Here is a 19,101-nt window from a genome sequence, read left to right as displayed (position 1 = left end):
AGGAGGCTTGAGGGTATGGGGAGGGGGAAGGGTAAGCTGTGACAAAGTGAGAGAGTGGCATGGACATATATACACTACCAAACGTAAAATAGATAGCTAGTGGGAAGCAGCCGCATAGCACAGGGAGATCAGCTCCGTGCTTTGGTGACCACCTAGAGGGGTGGGATAGGGAGGGTGGGAGGGAGGGAGATGCAAGAGGGAAGACATATGGAACCATATGTATATGTATAACTGATTCACTTTGTTATAAAGCAGAAACTAACACACCATTGTAAAGCAATTATACTCCAATAAAGACGTTAAAAAAAAAAAAAAAAAAAGAAAGCTGATTTGTCTGACCTGAAAGAAACCTTTGTTTCCTGTAGCCAAAGACCTCAGCTAGGGCTGAGATTTGTGAAAACTAAACCCAGGATCTCATCCTTTCAGTGTCTGAATTATGATGCAAATTGATTTCCCAATCTTCTGCCAAAGTGTGAGCATTTATTGGGAAGTAATGGGAACCAGAAATTGGAATGGGGACATACAGAAAGATCCCAGTGAAGCCGGAGACATCAAACCCCTAAATTCAGCTGAGTCTTCTTTGCCAATTGCTGAATATATGTATTCCAATTAGGCATTCCAGAACCAGAAAAATAACCTTAGAGTAGGTTTGGGTATATAGCACCAGCTAGGTGGCAATAACTTTCATGTCTGAGGTAAGGTTCTCCGGGAGGTTGTATATGTTATAAATCGATGCCCAATATATGGTGCTGTTTCTTTTTTTTATTGACTTACAGTTGATTTGCAATATTGTGTTAGTTTCAGATGTACAGCAAAGTGATTCAGATATATGCCTATATATAATCTTTTTCAGATTCTTTTCCGTTATAGGTTACTACAAGATACTGAACATAGTTCCCTGTGCTATACAGTAAATTCTTGTTGTTTACCAGTTTTATGTATAGTAGTGTGTATCTGTTAATTCCATGCTCCTAATTTATTCCACCCCCGCCTTCTCCTTGGTAACCATAAATTTGTTTCTATGTCTGTGAGTCTGTTTCTGTTTTGTAAATAAGTTCATTTGTATTATATTTTTAGATTCCACATATAAGTGATATCATATAATGTTTACTTTCTCTGTCTGACTTACTTCACTTAGTATGATAATCTCTAGGTCCATCCATGTTGCTGCAAATGGCATTCTTTCATTCTTTTTTATGGCTGAGTAGTATTCCATTGTATATATACCACATCTCTATCCATTCATCTGTTGATGGACATAGGTTGCTTCCATGTCTTGGCTATTGTAAACAGTGCTGCTATAAACATGGTGCTGTTTCTTCCACTGCCAAGATTCACATGTCCAGGAATCAAGGGATGGAAATATGAGTGGCACCACTCATTATTATTATAACGCCAAGTGATCCTATTAGCAAAATGTTTGCTTCTTGTCCCTGAAACTTTATGCTCTGTTAGCCTAGAGCTCCCTTAGTTCGAAAGGGAGGCAGGCTTCCGCCCAGAAACACAACAATGACACTGAACTGAAAGTGAAGGCTGCCACCTGGCCACTTTCGCCTCCTCGTGCCTCATCATCTTACAGAAACTCAAAGGCAGTTTCTGTACTGGAATAATCCTGAATACTGAAGTGAAATTGGTAGGTTCCTTACCAATGAAGGTCAGGAGGAGTATGTCCAGAATAGAGGAAATACTTTGGGTGACTCTTAGAACTGCCATGCCCAGTCATTAAAACAGATGGAAAAATGCCACAGTGCAGTTGAGGCAGGATAGTAATGGCCCAGATCCTTCAAGAATGAAGTTTTGAATCATCCCACCAGGCAAAGAACCATGACCGGATGAGGTGCTTTCTGAGGGCAAAGAGAACATAGAGTGGGTGATGGGAGAAGGTAGTTATCATAGCTAGTTATGACCATGTGATCAGTTGCAGAAACAAGGACAGTAATTATTATGAGTATTTCTTCCTTATTTTGTTATGAATATGACTGTGTGTGCATGTTTGTGTGTATCAGATTTTTTTCTTCCTTCTCTCATTCTCTTCACATATAACATAAGGTATATTAATAATAGTTAAGTTAACCTCACAGCATTAAAATTCCAGTATATCAGGGAGAAGAGTGACCACCATCCAATGACTTTCTGTTGTCTTGAGGCGCAAGGGTTGGAGTCTTTCAATTATACGTCAGATACTTGGCAGAGTATGACTTTATAAAGTCTATTTGCAGATTGCGTAACGTTTAAGGGGATCTGTAGGGACGCCAAGTTGAAGGGGTGGACCGTAATGTTTAGTTCTTTGTGTAAACTTGGATAAGCTGTAGATGCAGTTAATCAATTAAACAGAAGTCTAGCTGTTGCTCTGAAGATTTTGTAGATATGGTAACATCTACAATCCACTGAATTTAAGAAAAGATTTCCTTGATAATCTGGGAGGGCCTAATCCACTCACTGAAAAGCACTGCAAAGTTCTAGAAGCTGGGAATGCAAGAAAAGAGATCCTCCCTTAGAGCTTCTGCAACACCTTGGTTGTGGCCCAGTTAAATCAATTTCAGATTTGTGATCTCCTAAACTGTAAGATTAAAATTTTGTGTTGTTGTACATCACTAAATTCCTGGTAATTTTTTGTAGCGGGAGGAGGAAACTAATACAGAACAGACAAGCAGGCAGAAAGGAAAAAAGGCAGGGAGAGGGTGGGTAGGAGAAAGGTAACAGAAAAAGAAGTAGGAAGCCTGAGAAAGGGTGAGAGAGTCTGATGGGCAGGAGGCAGGAGATGAGGTAGGCCAGCAGGTGGGCAGATAGAAGCAGGAAGTGGGCACAGAGGCAAGGACGGGAGAGAGTGACAGCGAGACAGGATGGCAGGCAGGGGCCCTCAGAGCTCGTCCTTGTCTCCAACAAATGTTACAGGAGCTTCCTGAGCTGCAAGTGGATCCCATTCTGGGGCTTCAGCACAACTCTTGGAATGGGAACAGGGACCCTGGAGGGATCGGGTGCCAGCTCAAAGCGAAGCAAGGTCAGGGCCACGGCCACCTTCATCTCATTCATGGCAAACTGCTTCCCGATGCAGTTCCTGGGTCAGGCAGGGAAAAGGAAGTGAGCAGAGGCTTCTAACCCCTGCCGGGCACAGGGCATTCAGGGCTCGCCTCCACGTGGCCCAGCCCCGATCCCTTCCTTAGGGGTCACACTGAACGTGCCGCCCAAGCCTCGGTCCACCCTCTCCCCCTGACCTTTGCAAAGGCCACCTCTCTCCAGGACTAGCTCCTAACTCCTACTTCTGCTCTCAGCAGTAGCAAGTCCTGTTGGGGAGGGTCGGCGCTCTAAGCCACAGGGTCAAGTCACATGAATCAGTAAATGTGAATTAGTACTTTGTTCACTCGTCCACAGGCAGTTTCTGGTTTCTGTCCAGGCCAGGGCACTGTAGGGGGGTGTGGGCAACTCTCGGGCCCTCACCACCCATGGCAGACAAGCAGGGGCCCCAGTCCCCAGACAGGACAGGACAGGGTTGTATAAGGAAGTCAGGAAGGCAACCGGGAGGCTTCTTGGAGGGGCCACAGGTTAGCGCCCCTCGACCTGCTGGACCACTTGCCTCCCAGTTAATGCTCCGGCCTCCTGTCTCCCCGTAGCTCCTCAGTCAACCCGCCCCTGGAGCCTTCCCATTCTACTCCAGCAAGGCCCCTCCTCCCATCCCGTGGGCTCCTCACTGGCCTTTCCAATCTCCTTGCCTCCCCTCCCTCTACTGCAGCCACGGCGGCTCGGGGCCTGCTGCGCCCTCCATCACAGGGAGGACACGTCACAGGGCCTCAGCTAGCATCACAGCGCTCTCTGGGCTGCTCCTCACTCACCTCGCACCTGTCCAGCCCCTCTTCCTCGCTCCGCTCCTGTTGAGGTCCCCTCCCTCCACTGCTGGCTACACCTCTTCCTCCCTGGACCCCCAAGACACCATTAGTGTTAACTCAAGGACACATCTCAGTCCAGTGACCAGGACGGTGCCAGAAACATGGACCATTTAACAACCTGCTCAATGAATGAATGAGTGAGTGAAAGAAAGAAGGAATGATGTCTGTCTTGAGTAGAAGTATTTGTTATTTTGTTTTTTGTTTTTTTGGCCGTGCCACGAGGCTTGTGGGATTTTAGTTCCCCGACCAGGGATTGAACCCAGGCCATGGCAGTGAAAGCACAGAGTCCTAACCCCTGGACCGCCAGGGAATTGCCAAGGTATTTGTTTCTTGACTGAACTCTAGGAGGCAGGGACAGTGTCTTTCATCTCTACCTTCCCATCTCCTAGCACAGGACTTGGCACACAGAGACAGCTTAATAAATAGTTTTATATTTAAATAAAGTTAATTGAATTGAAAAATAAAACCAGAATGGAATAAAAGTAAATATTAATTCTGACCTAGGAATTGAGCTGCCTAGTACATACCCCCGTCCTCTAGTGGCAGCCACATGATGTGCTGCCAATATCTACAAGAAAGAACAGGACCCTGGCAGAAACCGAAACCTAGAGCGTATTCCGGAAGCATGTTTGTGTCAAGCCTGTTCTGTGAAGGTTGATTCACCAACTGAAAATTTCACAGAATTAGAGATTCAGAAAAAAACTCGTTTCTACTAAGTAATTATAAAGTTTCCGGAAGTTACTATTACAGGGGAGGATTCTAGCAGCCTGGGAGGATTTTCCCAGCAGCCGATATGGAGTATTCTGGTCCAGCTCAACAGCTATTTCATGTATGCTCTATATTTTACATGCCAGAAACCTTTCAAATGTATGTATCATATACAGATTAGTAGATTTTTCTCTCAAAGGCGCTTGATTGTCTCAATTCTATACTTCTGCCTGCTTGGACTATTGGACTCAATGTATAATATCATGGAAAAAGACCTCAGATCACAGGAAAAGGTTTGACAACTGGGGAAATTGTCATGTGTATCAGACATTAATATGCTGTCAAAACGTCTTTTGGATAGACCCCAAATACAAAGTGAAACACATTGATAACAAACTTTCTTAAAACGCTGCTATAACTTTTCCAGTATGTGGCTTCAACAGTTTCATGCAGGGCATCTGAAAATGGAAGCATGTGTAAACTACTCATGATGCAACAGGACGCATAATGGGGAAAATAGAAAATGTGGGACTGAGAAGGTGCAGAATAAAAAATCTACCGTTTAAAATTATGACAATGGAAACGGAGGACAGTTGAAATTTAACACGGTGAGTAATTTTAATTAGGTAGAGTCATCATCTTACAGTGAGGAAAAACACTACAATACACTAACTTGGAACAGCCATCAACACAGAAACGTGGCCAGCCATTGAGAAAGAGCTGTGGGTTAGTCTGTGGCCTGCCCTAACACTTGTATGTTGAACATACAGAAACATGCTTCCATCCCAATATACCAACATAAAAGCCATAACTGCATACACCACATATGAATGTAGGAGGTCACAGACATGGGGTAGCACCCAGTGACACCCAGCTGTACCAAGTACAGAAAGTCTCACCTGGATCCTCCTGAGAAGGGCAGGAAAGCACAGCTGTGTCGAGTAGAACCTGGTGCAAACCGGGATGGGTCAAACACCCGCAGAGAGAGCACCAGGGCCAGGGCAGCTGGGGTCAAACTCCTTCAATATCCACCAGGGGACAAGAATCCCCGAGGGGGAGCAGGGGAGGTGCTGGTCTGGAGAGAGCATCCCATCCCCTTCTCCCATGGCCATAATACCTCTGGTTTCGGCCACACCTTCGGGTTATGGTGAAGCCCATAAAAGAAGAGGGAGAGTGGGATTCCTGTGGGGCAAGGAGGAGAGAGAGAAGACTGATGGTACCCATGGCAACAGGGGCAATGTGCCAGCACAAAAGGCCTGGGAGCCGCCATGAGAGCCACCATGATGCCCCTCCAGGGGCTGGAGGTGACAAAGCACAACAGCACAGATTAGGAGTAGGTAACCATGCCCAGGACTGAAAAGGAAAAGATTTGGAAGCTTACATTTAGGAGCAACGTGGTGACACATGTGTCTCCCTGCACCTCACCTGACACCCTGACGTCTCGGTTCCCAGCCCCTGCACCAGGGAAGTACCCAGTGTGGGTGTGTGCCAGCCCCTGAAGAGGAAGCAGGAATCTGGGCCCTGCCTGAGGGGTCAAGGCCAGGCCCTTTTACATGTGCATGATGGGGGTGGGTGGGCGGGAGCTGCCCAGAAGGATCAGAAGAACCTGTGTGTTGATGGGCGAGCTGACAGGCACGGTGGCTCCAGCGGCCTTCAGGGCTCAGCCTGTAGATGATGTCGTTCTGGTAGAAGATATTCCTCACCCGGGAAAAACTCAGATTGCTGAGGTCCTTGATGGCCTGGATGTAGGACTGGATTTTCCTGAAGGGAGAGGATGCAGAGGAGACTGGAGTGGAGGGAGCCTCTGACCTGGAGACATGGTGGGGCTCCGGGTGGGGATTCCTCTGTCAGCGGGGACAGGCAGCACTGAGGCTTTGTCATTTCTGCCTTACAGCCCAGGAGACCCTCAGTCCTTTACAAGTGGCCTGAGCAGCCAGGCTTCTCCCTGTGCAGGAATCAGGGACCTGTGACTGAGTCAAGGTTGGTCTGGGTGGAATTTGACTGTGGTCCATGGCTCTGTGCAGAATATTGCTTTTAGAGCTCATAAGCGTCCACGCTGCCCTAACTGCCTCTCAGGTAAGTCCTCCCCAGCTGGTGAGAACAAGGACCCTGCTGTTGAAGGGTTGTCACTGACCTGTCTGTCTGGACATTGCCTTGGCGGCTGAAGGTGCATTCATGATGGTGTCCAGGGTCATCAAGGAGATGTGTCCAAGGATCTCCAGATGTGAGTCCGGGCTGATGAGCTCCTCCCACTTGTCCTGTGGTGGGAGGGGTACATTGACCCTGCTCTGCTCTCCCAGAAGGCCTGTGCTGACAAGGCCAGGCTCTCTCTCCATCTCTCTAAATCTTCGGATGAGTTTTCCTCACTTTCTAAGCAGATGTGTTTTAGCAATTTAAGGCTGTAACACACATGTGTAATGTGATGCCTATATCTCAGAAACTTCTATAACTTTTATATTTCTGGCCTTTTGGAAAGCCAGAAAGTATAGTTTCTCAGCAGACAAGGGGGAATCTTTTGTATCCTGAGATCAGACCTGGATAGGCGATGGCCAACAGTGGTAAGCAGATTTGTCAAGGTAAGAGATAGCATAAGATTCCAGTACTAGGGTCCCTACGAAAGGGACATCAGACATCAATCCTTTCATTCATTAAATGTTAGCTGAGACCAGTTGGTGAGAAATCAAAATCCTGCAGGACCCAGCTCTGTGAATGTATGATAGACCTGCCCCCATTTCCTCCCATGAGGAGCTCAATTCCATGCAGAAACCCTGGGCCCCAGGCCAGAGCCCACCTGAGTGATATTCTGGGATGTCCACTGTTTCCCCGAAGGTGTCATTGCCCAGGCCAGCCAGGGGCAGCTTGCCCTGCTGTCAAGGGGAATAACCCTTGATCTAGTCCACTGCGTTGAAGACATGGAGTTGGGAGGAGAGTGGATCCTGAATATACCATGGCCCGCCCTTCCCTTATCAATGACTAAAGTGCGGATCCAAGGTGGTGCCTGGGTCCCATCCGTTCTTGGAGAGCCCTGTCTCCTAGTAGGTTCTGAATGCATCATTCTGAGGGCTGTGTCTGATGGACGCCTGAAGGACACAAGGGTCTGAGAGTGGACTTTGTCAGCTGTGTTGGATGAGAGTGGGTCCAGGTGACGAGGGATAGACTCACCAGCATCACTCGGACAGAGTCGGCCATGAGACCCACGTAGGGCTTCAGGATGTCATAGTGGAAGGCTGGGGTCAGCATCCGCCGGTGCTGGAACCACGTCTGCCTCTCCAACACGAGCAAACCATTCCCTGGGCCACAGATGGGTGTGTGTGTGGATCGGGGAGCCTGGATCAGAGGGACGACTGGGGACAACTTGGGAAAAACCAAGGGTGTCAGGAGAAGGCACATCATGGGCAAAGGTAGGAAAGACCAGTACAGTTCAGGAATGTGAATTTCCAGAATGGCTGGTCCATAGGATGTGATTATGACAGCTGTGAGACAGAGGTTGAAGAAGAGTAGGGGGGCAGGTGATAGAAGGAATTAGTTGATAGTCAGGCTGAGAATATCGCAGAGGACTGAGAAGTGATGAAGAAGAGGCTGCGCTTCAGGAGGGCTCTCAGCACCTGTACAAAGGGGTGAGGGTTTTATTAGAAGAAGGGAAATGAGGCTTGATTCAGAGATGAGGTGGTGACAGGGTGGCAGGCACTTGTTGTCTTCTGTGAGTCAGCAAGGCAGCTCTTGGTAAACCTAACTGGGAGTGTACCAGAGTTTACTAGTTTACTAGTGTACCAGAGTACTAGTTTTGATGTACTTACCAATCCAGGGGGCCAAGAATCTGTAGGTACCTGCAAACTTAGGGTTTGAAAAAGTAAGGAAGGCATTACAGGAAAGCGGACAGGACCAAACAAGGCAGGCAGCCCGCAGAGCAGCTGTGGTCCAGACCATGGGCTGCCAGCCCTTCCTGTTGCTGGTCAGCTGGCAGTCTGTCTCTAGCCACCTCCCTCTTGCCTCCCATCCCTGACTCTCTCTGTCCTGATGGTCACTGTGGGCCCAGGAAGGCAGACTCAGTGTCCCAGCAGCAGAACACCCACGGGGCTAAGACGGTGAATCGGCAAGAAAGATAGGCTCTGTTCAGTGCCCTAGATTAAGTCAGAAGCCTGTGGTTTTCCTCCAATTTGTGATGGTTTAGCCATCCAATGACCCAGGATAGGCAAATGCAAGTCAGTGTGCATAAGAAATTGTCTTTCAGATCTGGGGCTATTTACATAAAAATCACCTCAATAGGGTTAAAGAAGAAAGAATGAAAATGTGCAGCCCACACAGCTGTTTAGCATTCTGTTTAAGTGAACAGTGCTGTTCTTCGACTGGGATGTGGGCTGGTGTTTGGATGGTAGACAGTCAGGTATTGATGGCTGAACTGGCAATCTCTTCTGGAATTTCACAGACCCAGGGGCATGTACCCAAGAGGGAAAATACGCTCCAGCTGGGATCATGTTTTGTACTCACCAGATCTCCCCAGGACCAGCTTCATGTAGTCAGGATCATAGACCTTGTTTCCCCACAGCCAGTGAGGAGAGACACATGGGAATTTCTCTACGTTTTCAGTACCTCTTGCAGCTCCTGGTCCTTTGGGTACTGTAACAGAGGGAAAGACACAGCAGTAAAATGTTCTCTTTAGGGCCAGTGCTTGGAGGGGTGCTGGAGGTTAGGACAGCAACCAGGAGATAGTTCTGGATCCATCAGCAGCAGTTTAGGAGTTTGGAACTGTTTCTGATGAGCTGGGCTCTGATCTGGCTTCTTGCTCTCTTGCAGAGACTCGGCCTAAGGCCCTCCTCTGGCTTCCAGATGGACCACTTATGGGCCTTCATCCAGAACTGCCTTTAGAATCTTACACATAGTGGGTGCTTGATAAATGTTTAGTAATGGACTCCATGGTGTACCAGTGTTTTTCACAGACTTATATTAGAGTTATTTGTTCAGTTGTGTCCCCTCAAATCAAGTTTAAGTGAGGTCATTAGGCTAGGCCGAAATCCAATGTGACTGGTGCCTTTATAAAAGAGGGAAAATGTGGACACAGAGACAGACACTCATGGAGAGAAGATGAAATAAAGAGATAGATGGAGCTTGTGATTCACCAGCCAAGGAGAGAGGCCGGGAAGAGATGCTTCCTGCGCAGCCTGCAGAAGGAACCAGGCCCGCCAACACCTTGATTTTGGGCTCTAGTCTCTAGAGCTCTGAGACACTAAATTGTGTTGTTTCAGCCATCCAGTTTGTGGAACTTTGTGGCAGGCCTTACACACTATTACAAGTATGTAATGCTCAAGGCAAGCCTGTATAAGGGAGGGATTATTACTTGATCCTGTCTTACTGAAGAATGAGGCAACACATATTAAAGGATATGCCCAAGTGAGCTGCATCTAAAGTCAAACCTGCTGACTCCAAGGTGTCCTTTCCCAGGGTTCCCAAGGCTCCCTGGGTGCCTCTATTAGCAGGTTTCAACTCAATGTTCTAATTGCGGGGCACCGTGTTGACAGGCTTACCTTTCATACCTGTCATCCCTGTATTCTTAGAGCCAGCATAGAGCATGGTGCATAGGGACTGAGCCTCACTTTTAAAAGAATCAATAATGTTCATGAAGAAGGAATGAGCACATGCAGGAGTGTGAATGAATGAGTCTTGATTAAAATTGCTGTTGCAAGTGACAGAATCAGAGCTAACGGAAGAGAGAGGAAAAGGACAAAAAGAAAGCTGGGGGCCCAGGGGCGTCTCACGGAGCCCAAGGGCAGGGAGCAGCCAGGCTGTGGAAGGGCAGAACCAGGGACTGGAGGGCTGCCAGGACTGTGTCTCTCATTCTTTCTCTCTGTGCGTCCACGCGTTCACCTCTCAGCAAGTGTTTCTGGAGGCTCCACCTCCTACAGGCACTTTTCTAGAAGCTGGTGATACAGTTATGAACAAACAGATACAGTCGCTGTTCTCATGCAGCTGGGTCCAGGCGGTGGTGAGGGAACGTCTACCCTTCTGGGGTTGGCACCTCACCATTCTGCCACCATCATGTCTGAGTGGCACTGCTGAATCCTATTCCAAGAATCTGATTCTAATCTCATGACCAAGGTGTCCACCTGCTACAGTCAACTGTGGTTGGGGGTGAATAGAGTTTTCGAAGGCCACCCTGTGAGAGGGAAGAGATCTCAGAGCAGACATCCCCAAATGTTTCCACTACAGTGAATGTCAAATACAAGAATAAGTAGATGGGTAGAAGGACTCATTCGTTTATTTGGTAACTCTGTGTTGAGTACTTACTTTGGGTCAATGCCATCCTAGGAGCTAGAGATCCAGCAGTGAACAACAAGATCCCTGCTATTGTGGAGCTCCTGTTCTAGTGGGGGTGTGGGCGGGGCTGACAATCCTGCCCTGAACTGAGACGTGTCCTGCTTGAATTCATTCTCGGGGCTGCTCTGTGTTCCCAGGTCACGTCCTCATTGGGACTGCCCTGCTCTGTTGATCCAGTGCAGGGACTGACTGGTGGGAGCCTCTTACCTCCCCAGCTGTGTTACCTAGTTTTCTTGGATCTCTTCTTCCCTGCTCAGCAGGGACCTGGGTGGTGGGGAGGGTGTCCCTGTTTTTGCACAGGAGTATGCCTCCTTTCTGATTGCCAGTCAGCTCCCCCAAATCCTGCTCCTGGGTAAGGAGCTTAAACTATGTTCTACCTGTCCATTCTCCTCTTGGGGTCACCCTGAGGCCCACTGGTCCATGAGCCCACCAGTCACCTGGCTGGGGCTGCCATCTGTCTTGAGCATGTCTGTCCAGAGCCATTTGAGACTCTCACAGAGGTCATGGTGCCCATGGTGGCAGTGGTGTTGACCCTGTAGGCAAAAACCCAGTGCTATCTGGCCTCCAGGCTGCAACCACTCAATGCAGTCAGGGCTCCAGTGGAATGTCCTCTCCTGGTTACTTCTGGGAACTGTAGCCACAAAGGAATTTCCCCAAAGGGAGACACAAGGGGGGTAGGTGGACAGGTAATAATGCCATCTGACAATGCAATTGCCAGACGTGTGGGTTCTGTTGGCATGGCAGGTACAGATGAGATAGGAGGGAGGACATGGGGAAAGATGGGGCAGTTTGGGGCTGCTTGAATCCCAAAGTTGTAAGTTCCCCTTTTCATATTTCTTGTTGGATTTCACCCCTATTTAATGCAGTGAGTTTGTTAAACCTCCAAAATGTCTGTCCTTCACAGGCATTAATATTATTTTAGATTCATACAAATTAGAGTGAGTGTAACTATGGCCTTTGCTCTGTGTCATGCACCATTCTAAGATTATAATACTTCACTTGAGTAGTATAATTATTATCATCATCCCATATTACAGATGAGGAAACTGAGGCATCGAGCAGGTGTTTAAAGTATGTGTCAAGAGGTGATATATGAATCTAGGTAACTTGGCGACAGAGCCCATGTGCTTAACTGCCCCACCTTGTCACTTGTCATCTGGCCTGAAAGATTAGTTTCAATCTAATTACATGTGGCATTCTAATTCCCGACTTAGCCAATAACAGAGATATTGAATAAATGGAAATCTCAAACAGTATTAAAAGAGTAAGAAAAAAATTGGCTGCAATATCTGTTAGGCCAGCAGAATTTGAGAGATGATTCAGCACCATGAGGAATATTAGTTATGTAAATATAAATCATCTACTTACTGAAACTACATATCATCTAATGGCCATCATTATAATGAGAAAGTCACCAGAGGAATTTTTAGTTGTTCCTTATGTCAAATCCTAGCTGAGGAAGGTGACAACCGCATCAAAACAAAGGTCATAATTTCTCTAAATCAACAAATAATCAGGACGTCATTAGTACAACAGTTTGCATGAACAAGATGGGTTTTGGCTGTCTCTCTGTGGCTGATATTAATAGTTTCCTCTGTCTTTGGCTCTACTCTGCTGCTAATTGCTTGGCCTCTTTCTTTGAGAAATAGAAGCCTCAGCTCTCTGCAACACCCCATCTCCTCAGGCTTGTTCAATCCACACACCATTAATGAGCCCCTCCCCATGTGGCCCCTCACCTTGCTCTGTGTTGTCCTTGCCAGGACCAGAGCTAACAGAGCTGCCTGTGTAGGCACTGTCCCTCACCAACATGCGAGCTGCTCCTTTCTCAGTCACTCCACACACCTGGGCCAAGCATTCCTTTGTGTCAGGCTCTGTGCTGGGTATTGGGTTACAGGAAGGGGATGATACCTCAGCCCCATGGAGCTCTCAGTTCAGGGGTTTGGGGGATGGGGTGTGGGAGGTAAACAGATTCTGTTTAATGTCTCAACTCAGGTGTCAGTTCTCCTTACCTGGTGCCATCTGGAAACCTCGCTCGTGTGCCAGCTGCTAATTTCAGCACTGAAATACTCAGCCTTGAAAAATCCCTCAATCTCAAGCAAACCAAGCCGGTTTGTCCCTACACCCTACTACGCCCTCATCCAGCAGGTGGGCCTCTTTTCCTGTAACCTGACACCTTCCTAGATTCCTGTCTGTCATCTCCACGGACAGTGAGCCCACAGGACAGCATCCAGCAGACTGATGTCTGTGCTCCCAGGCAAGCTCAGGGCCAGGCAGAGAGGATGCGATTGAGGGATGGGGCAGGGAAGCATCTAGAAGCCTGTTCTATGAGAACAGCTGAAGCTGCTCAGCCTGGAGACGGGGGAGACTCAGGAAGGAAGAGCCCCTGTCCTCAAAGTGCAGGGCTGCCAGGACAGCCTGCAGATCTCCCTAAGGAAGGAGTGTCTGGCAGACCCGAGGACACCAGCACGGGGTCCTGGGAGGGAGGGAGCTCCCCGGACTGGGATGAGGAGCCAAGACCTGAGAGGTAAGCTGGGTCCTTTTGTGAGGCCACGTGCTCGCCCCACAGCAAGGCTTCGTCCCATGGGCTTGCTGACCAGGACCATGGCCTGAGAGCCCCGGCCCTCCCTGCCCTCCCACTTCCCCGTCCCACTCCATCCTACCTCCTGCATGTGCCCATAGAGCCAGTGAGAAGGAGGAGACGGGAACTGCTGGAGGGCTTTGAGCAGCCACTGTCTGCGCAGGTAGAGCTGTGCTGCCTTGAGCAGAAGCAGAACCAGGCCGAGCAGGGAGGCCACCTGCAGGAGCCCAGAGACACCGCCCAGGGCTCTGGGGGTGCTCAGCACAGAGACACTCATGGTGCAGCGGCTTCTGGATTGCTGACTGTCCCTGAAGGTGGCTGACCTCCCCTGAGCAGCCAGCCTGGTCAGGGAGGATCACCTCACCCACTTGGGGGAGGGTGGTGGTGAGGGCAGAGCTCGGACCTGGATCTCCAGTGTTGATTAACTGTGGAGGATCCACCTTGGGGTGGGCACCAAAAAAGTCATGGAGATCAGATATAGAAGAGCAAGGATGAGAACAAGTTTATCCTCAAGTCTCTCACCCTCACTTTTTTCATGTTTATCTCCATCCAGGCAGTCTGGCTCCAGAGACTTTGCCATTAACCATGAACTTAAAGAGATGATTATTGGGTTGAGACTCCAGTCCGTACATGGCAGCCCCTAAACTTTCCTGGGGATATTTCATGTTTGATCTGTTTTCTAGTGTTTCCAAGTAGCAGGAGACTGTTTCAGGTTATCAACTCCATGTACTGGCAGATGTGCAAGCTTCACTATCCAGGACAGCTTTTGTGAAAAAGTGTTGGGCAAACCATATGGTTAGATGTAGCAGTCATTGAAAATGATGTTCATGAAGATTTTCAATGATCTGAGAAAAGCTTACAAAAAAGTGATCAAAGCAAAATGTACAGCTGTCTGCTAAATTCTTAAAAAAACTGTGTCATCTGTGGTCAACATTTATTAACCAGTAAATATTTTCCCCATTCATTTAGTACCCACACAACCCAACCAAGGACTCCTTGAAGGTTGTCACTAGGCGTTCTATGTCCTTATACTTTCCAAAGCCTGGACCAGAGGACTGTGCCTACTGATGATGCCCAATAAATACTTACAGATTCAATGAATGAATGAAGGACGGAATGAGGATAACTTTGGATTAATTAGATCACCACCTTGAGGGGGTGCTGGGAAGATGGTGGAAGAGTAAGACGGAGAGATCACCTTCTTCCCCATAGATCACCACCTTGAAAAGACTAGGTTCAGTTTTGGGTTCCATGTTTTAAAAAAGAAATAAAATTTTTAATTCCAGGATGTTTCCTGGTTCATCTTACAGGCAACAGAAAGGCAGAAGAGGGGGGCAGTCTATCCCTAAGGTGGCAGCTTGAAGCAATTACTCCTGTGGGCAACTCACCCAGGCACTTCTTCTGGGTTTGATAAATTTAGGTTTGATGCTGCTGCAATTTATCATATTGTGTTTACTTTTACTCCTCTATAAAAAATGAATCTGCCAGGTAGAGACCTTTCATTACAAATAAACAAAAAACAAAAAAACAAAAAACAGGGAGGAGCTTCAAGATGGCGGAAGAGTAAGATGCGGAGATCATCTTCCTCCCCACAAATACATCAGAAATACATCTACATGTGGAACAACTCCTACAGAACACCTACTGAACGCTGGCAGAAGACCTCAGACCTCCCAAAAGGCAAGAAACTCCCCACGTACCTCGGTAGGGCAAAAGAAAAAAGAAAAAACAGAGACAGAAGAATAGGGATGGGACCTGCACCAGTGGGAGGGAGCTGTGAAGGAGGAAAGGTTTCCACACACTAGGAAGCCCCTTCGCGGGCGGAGACTGCGGGTGGCGGAGGGGGGAAGCTTCGAAGCTGCGGAGGAGAGCACAGCAACAGTGGTGCAGGGGACAAAGTGGAGAGATTCCCGCACAGAGGATCGGTGCCGACCGACACTCACCAGCCCGAGAGGCTTGTCCGCTCACCCGCTGGGGCGGGCAGGGGCTGGGAGCTGAGGCTCGGGCTTTGGTCGGATACCAGGGAGAGGACTGGGGTTGGCGACGTGAACACAGCCTGAAGGGGGCTAGTGCGCCACAGCTAGCTGAGAGGGAGTCCGGGAAAAAGTCTGGAGCTGCCGAAGAGGCAAGAGACTTTTTCTTGCATCTTTGTTCCCTGGTGCGCGAGGAGAGGGGATTAAGAGTGCTGCTTAAAGGAGCTCCAGAGACGGGTGCGAGCCGCGGCTAAAGGCGCGGACCCCAGAGACGGGCATGAGATGCTAAGGCTGCTGCTGCCGCCACCAAGAAGCCTGTGAGCAAGCACAGGTCACTCTCCACACCTCCCCTCCCGGGAGCCTGTGCAGCCCGCCACTGCCAGGGTCCCGTGATCCAAGTACAACTTCCCCAGGAGAATGCATGGCGCGCCTCAGGCTGGTGCAACGTCACGCTGGCCTCTGCCGCCGCAGGCTCCCTCCGCATCCGTACCCCACCCTCCCCCAGGCCTGAGTGAGCCAGAGCCCCCAAATCAGATGCTCCTTTAACCCCGTCCTGTCTGAGCAAAGAGCAGACGCCCTCAGGCGACCTACACACAGAGGCGGGGCCAAATCCAAAGCTGAACCCCAGGAGCTGTGCGAACAAAGAAGAGAAAGGGAAATTTCTCCCAGTAGCCTCAGGAGCAGCAGATTAAATCTCCACAATCAGCTTGATGTACCCTGCATCTGTGGAATACCTGCTTAGACAACGAATCATCCCAAATTGAGGAGGTGGACTTTGGGAGCAACGATATATTTTTTTTTTCCTTTTTTCTCTTTTTGTGAGTGTGTATGTGTATGCTTCTGTGTGTGATTTTGTCTGTATAACTTTGCTTTTACCATTTGTCCTAGGGTTCTGTCTGTCAGTTGTTTTTTTTTTTTATTACTTAAAAAAATTTTTTTAATAATAATTCTTTATTTTTTATTTTAATAACTTTATTTTATTTTACTTTATCTTCTTCCTTTCTTTCTTTTTTCTTCTCCCTTTATTCTGATCCATGTGGATGACAGGCTTTTGTTGCTCCAGCCAGGTGTCAGGGCTGTGGCTCTGAGGTAGGAGAGCCAAGTTCAGGACATTGGTCCACAAGAGACCTCCCAGCTCCACGTAATATCAAACAGCGAAAATCTCCCAGAGATCTCCATCTCAATGCCAAGAACCAGCTACACTCAATGACCAGCAAGCTACAGTGCTGGACACCCCATGGCAAACAACTAGCAAGACAGGAACACCATCCCATCCATTAGCAGAGAGGCTGCCTAAAATCATAATAAGGCAACAGACACCCCAAAACACACCACCAGACGTGGACCTGCCCACCAGAAAGACAAGATCCAACCCCATCCACCAGGCACTAGTCCCCTCCACCAGGAAGCCTACACAACCCACTGAACCAACCTTAGCCACTGGGAACAGACACCAAAAACAGTGGGAACTACGAACCTGTAGCCTGTGAAATGGAGACCCCAAACACAGTAAGTTAAGCAAAATGAGAAGACAGAAACACACAGCAGATGAAGGAGCAAGGCAAAAACCCACCAGACCAAATAAATGAAGAGGAAATAGGCAGTCTACCTGAAAAAGAATACAGAATAATGATAGTAAAGATGATCCAAAATCTTGGAAATAGAATGCAGAAAATACAAGAAACGTTTAAAAAGGACCTAGAAGAACTAAAGAGCAAACAAACAGTGATGAACAACACAATAAATGAAATTAAAAATTCTCTAGAAGGGATCAATAGCAGAATAACTGAGGCAGAAGAATGGATGAGTGACCTGGAAGATAAAATAGTGGAAATAACTACTGCCAAACAGAATAAAGAAAAAAGAATGAAAAGAATTGAGGACAGTCTCAGAGACCTCTGGGACAACATTAAACATACCAACATTCGAAATATAGGGGTCTCAGAAGAAGAAGAGAAAAAGAAAGGGACTGAGAAAATATTTGAAGAGATTATAGTTGAAAACTTCCCTAATATGGGAAAGGAAATAGTTAATCAAGTCCAGGAAGCACAGAGAGTCCCATATAGGATAAATCCAAGGAGAAACACACCAAGACACATATTATTCAAACTATCAAAAATTAAATACAAAGAAAAAATATTGAAAGCAGCAAGGGAAAAACAACAAATAACACACAAGGGAATCCCCATAAGGTTAACAGCTGATCTTTCAGCAGAAACTCTACAAGCCAGAAGGGAGTGGCAGGACATATATAAAGTGATGAAGGGGAAAAACCTACAACCAAGATTACTCTACCAAGCACGGATCTCATTCAGATTTGACAGAGAAATTAAAATCTTTACAGACAAGCAAAAGCTAAGAGAATTCAGCACCAGCAAACCAGCTTTACAGCAAATGCTAAAGGAACTTCTCTAGGCGGGAAACACAAGAGAAGGAAAAGACCTACAATAACAAACCGAAAACAATTAAGAAAATGGTAATTAGGAATATACATATCGATAATCACCTTAAATGTAAATGGATTAAATGCTCCAACCAAAAGACATAGACTGCCTGAATGGATACAAAAACAAGACCCGTATATATGCTGTGTACAAGAGACTCACTTCAGACCTAGGGACACATACAAACTGAAAGTGAGGGGATGGAAAAAGATATTCCATGCAAATGGAAATCAAAAGAAAGATGGAGTAGCAATTCTCATATCAGACAAAATAGACTTTAAAACAAAGACTATTACAAGAGATAAAGAAGGACACTACATAATGATCAAGGGTTCAATCCAAGAAGAAGATATAACAATTGTAAATATTTATGCATTCAACATAAGAGCACCTCAATACATAAGGCAAATACTAACAGCCATAAAAGGGGAAATCGACAGTAACACAATTGTAGTAGGGGACTTTAACACCCCACTTTCACCAATGGACAGATCATCCAAAATGAAAATAAATAAGGAAACACAAGCTTTAAATGATACATTAAACAAAATGGACTTAATTGATATTTATAGGACATTCCATCCAAAAACAACAGAATACACATTTTTCTCAACTGCTCATGGAACATTCTCCAGGACAGATCATATCTTGGGTCACAAATCAAGCCTTGATAATTTAAGAAAACTGAAATTGTATCAAGTATCTTTTCCAACCACAACGCTATGAGACTAGATATCAATAACAAGAAAAAATCTGTAATAAGTACAAACACATGGAGGCTCAACAATACACTACTTAATAACCAAGAGATCACTGAAGAAATCAAAGAGAAAATCAAAAAATACGTAGAAAGAAACAACAATGAAAACACGACGACCCAAAATCTATGGGATGCAGCAAAAGCAGTTCTAAGAGGGAAGTTTATAGCAATACAATGCTATCTTAAGAAACAAGAACATCTCAAATAAACAACCTAAGCTTACGCCTAAAGCAATCAGAGAAAGAAGAGCAAAAAACCCCCAAAGTTAGCAGAAGGAAAGAAATCATAAAGATCTGATCAGAAATAAATGCAAAAGAACTGAATGAAACGATAGCAAAGATCAATAAAACTAAAGGCCGGTTCTTTGAGAAGATAAACAAAATTGATAAACCATTAACCAGACTCATCAAGAAAAAAAGGGAGAAGACTCAAATCAATAGAA

General features: G+C 46.8%; 1 pseudogene across 1 annotated transcript; it reads right to left on the bottom strand.

Moving 5' to 3' along the window:
• Window positions 1–2,751: 2,751 nt before the first annotated feature.
• On the bottom strand, window positions 2,752–13,806 carry LOC309974740 (cytochrome P450 4A11-like; annotated as a pseudogene). The gene is made up of 9 exons (XR_014327219.1): window positions 13,565–13,806; window positions 9,081–9,209; window positions 8,390–8,434; window positions 7,755–7,882; window positions 6,727–6,850; window positions 6,146–6,353; window positions 5,710–5,774; window positions 5,492–5,611; window positions 2,752–3,058 (listed from the first exon to the last, which is right to left on the bottom strand). The product of XR_014327219.1 is annotated as a cytochrome P450 4A11-like (transcript).
• Between the last annotated feature and the right edge of the window lie 5,295 nt (window positions 13,807–19,101).

This window comes from Leucopleurus acutus (assembly GCF_964270905.1).
Source record: "Leucopleurus acutus genome assembly, chromosome: 2".
NCBI classification, from domain to species: domain Eukaryota; kingdom Metazoa; phylum Chordata; class Mammalia; order Artiodactyla; family Delphinidae; genus Leucopleurus; species Leucopleurus acutus.
The sequence above is the reverse complement of the archived record's forward strand: the minus strand, read 5'-3'. Positions and strand labels throughout refer to the sequence as shown.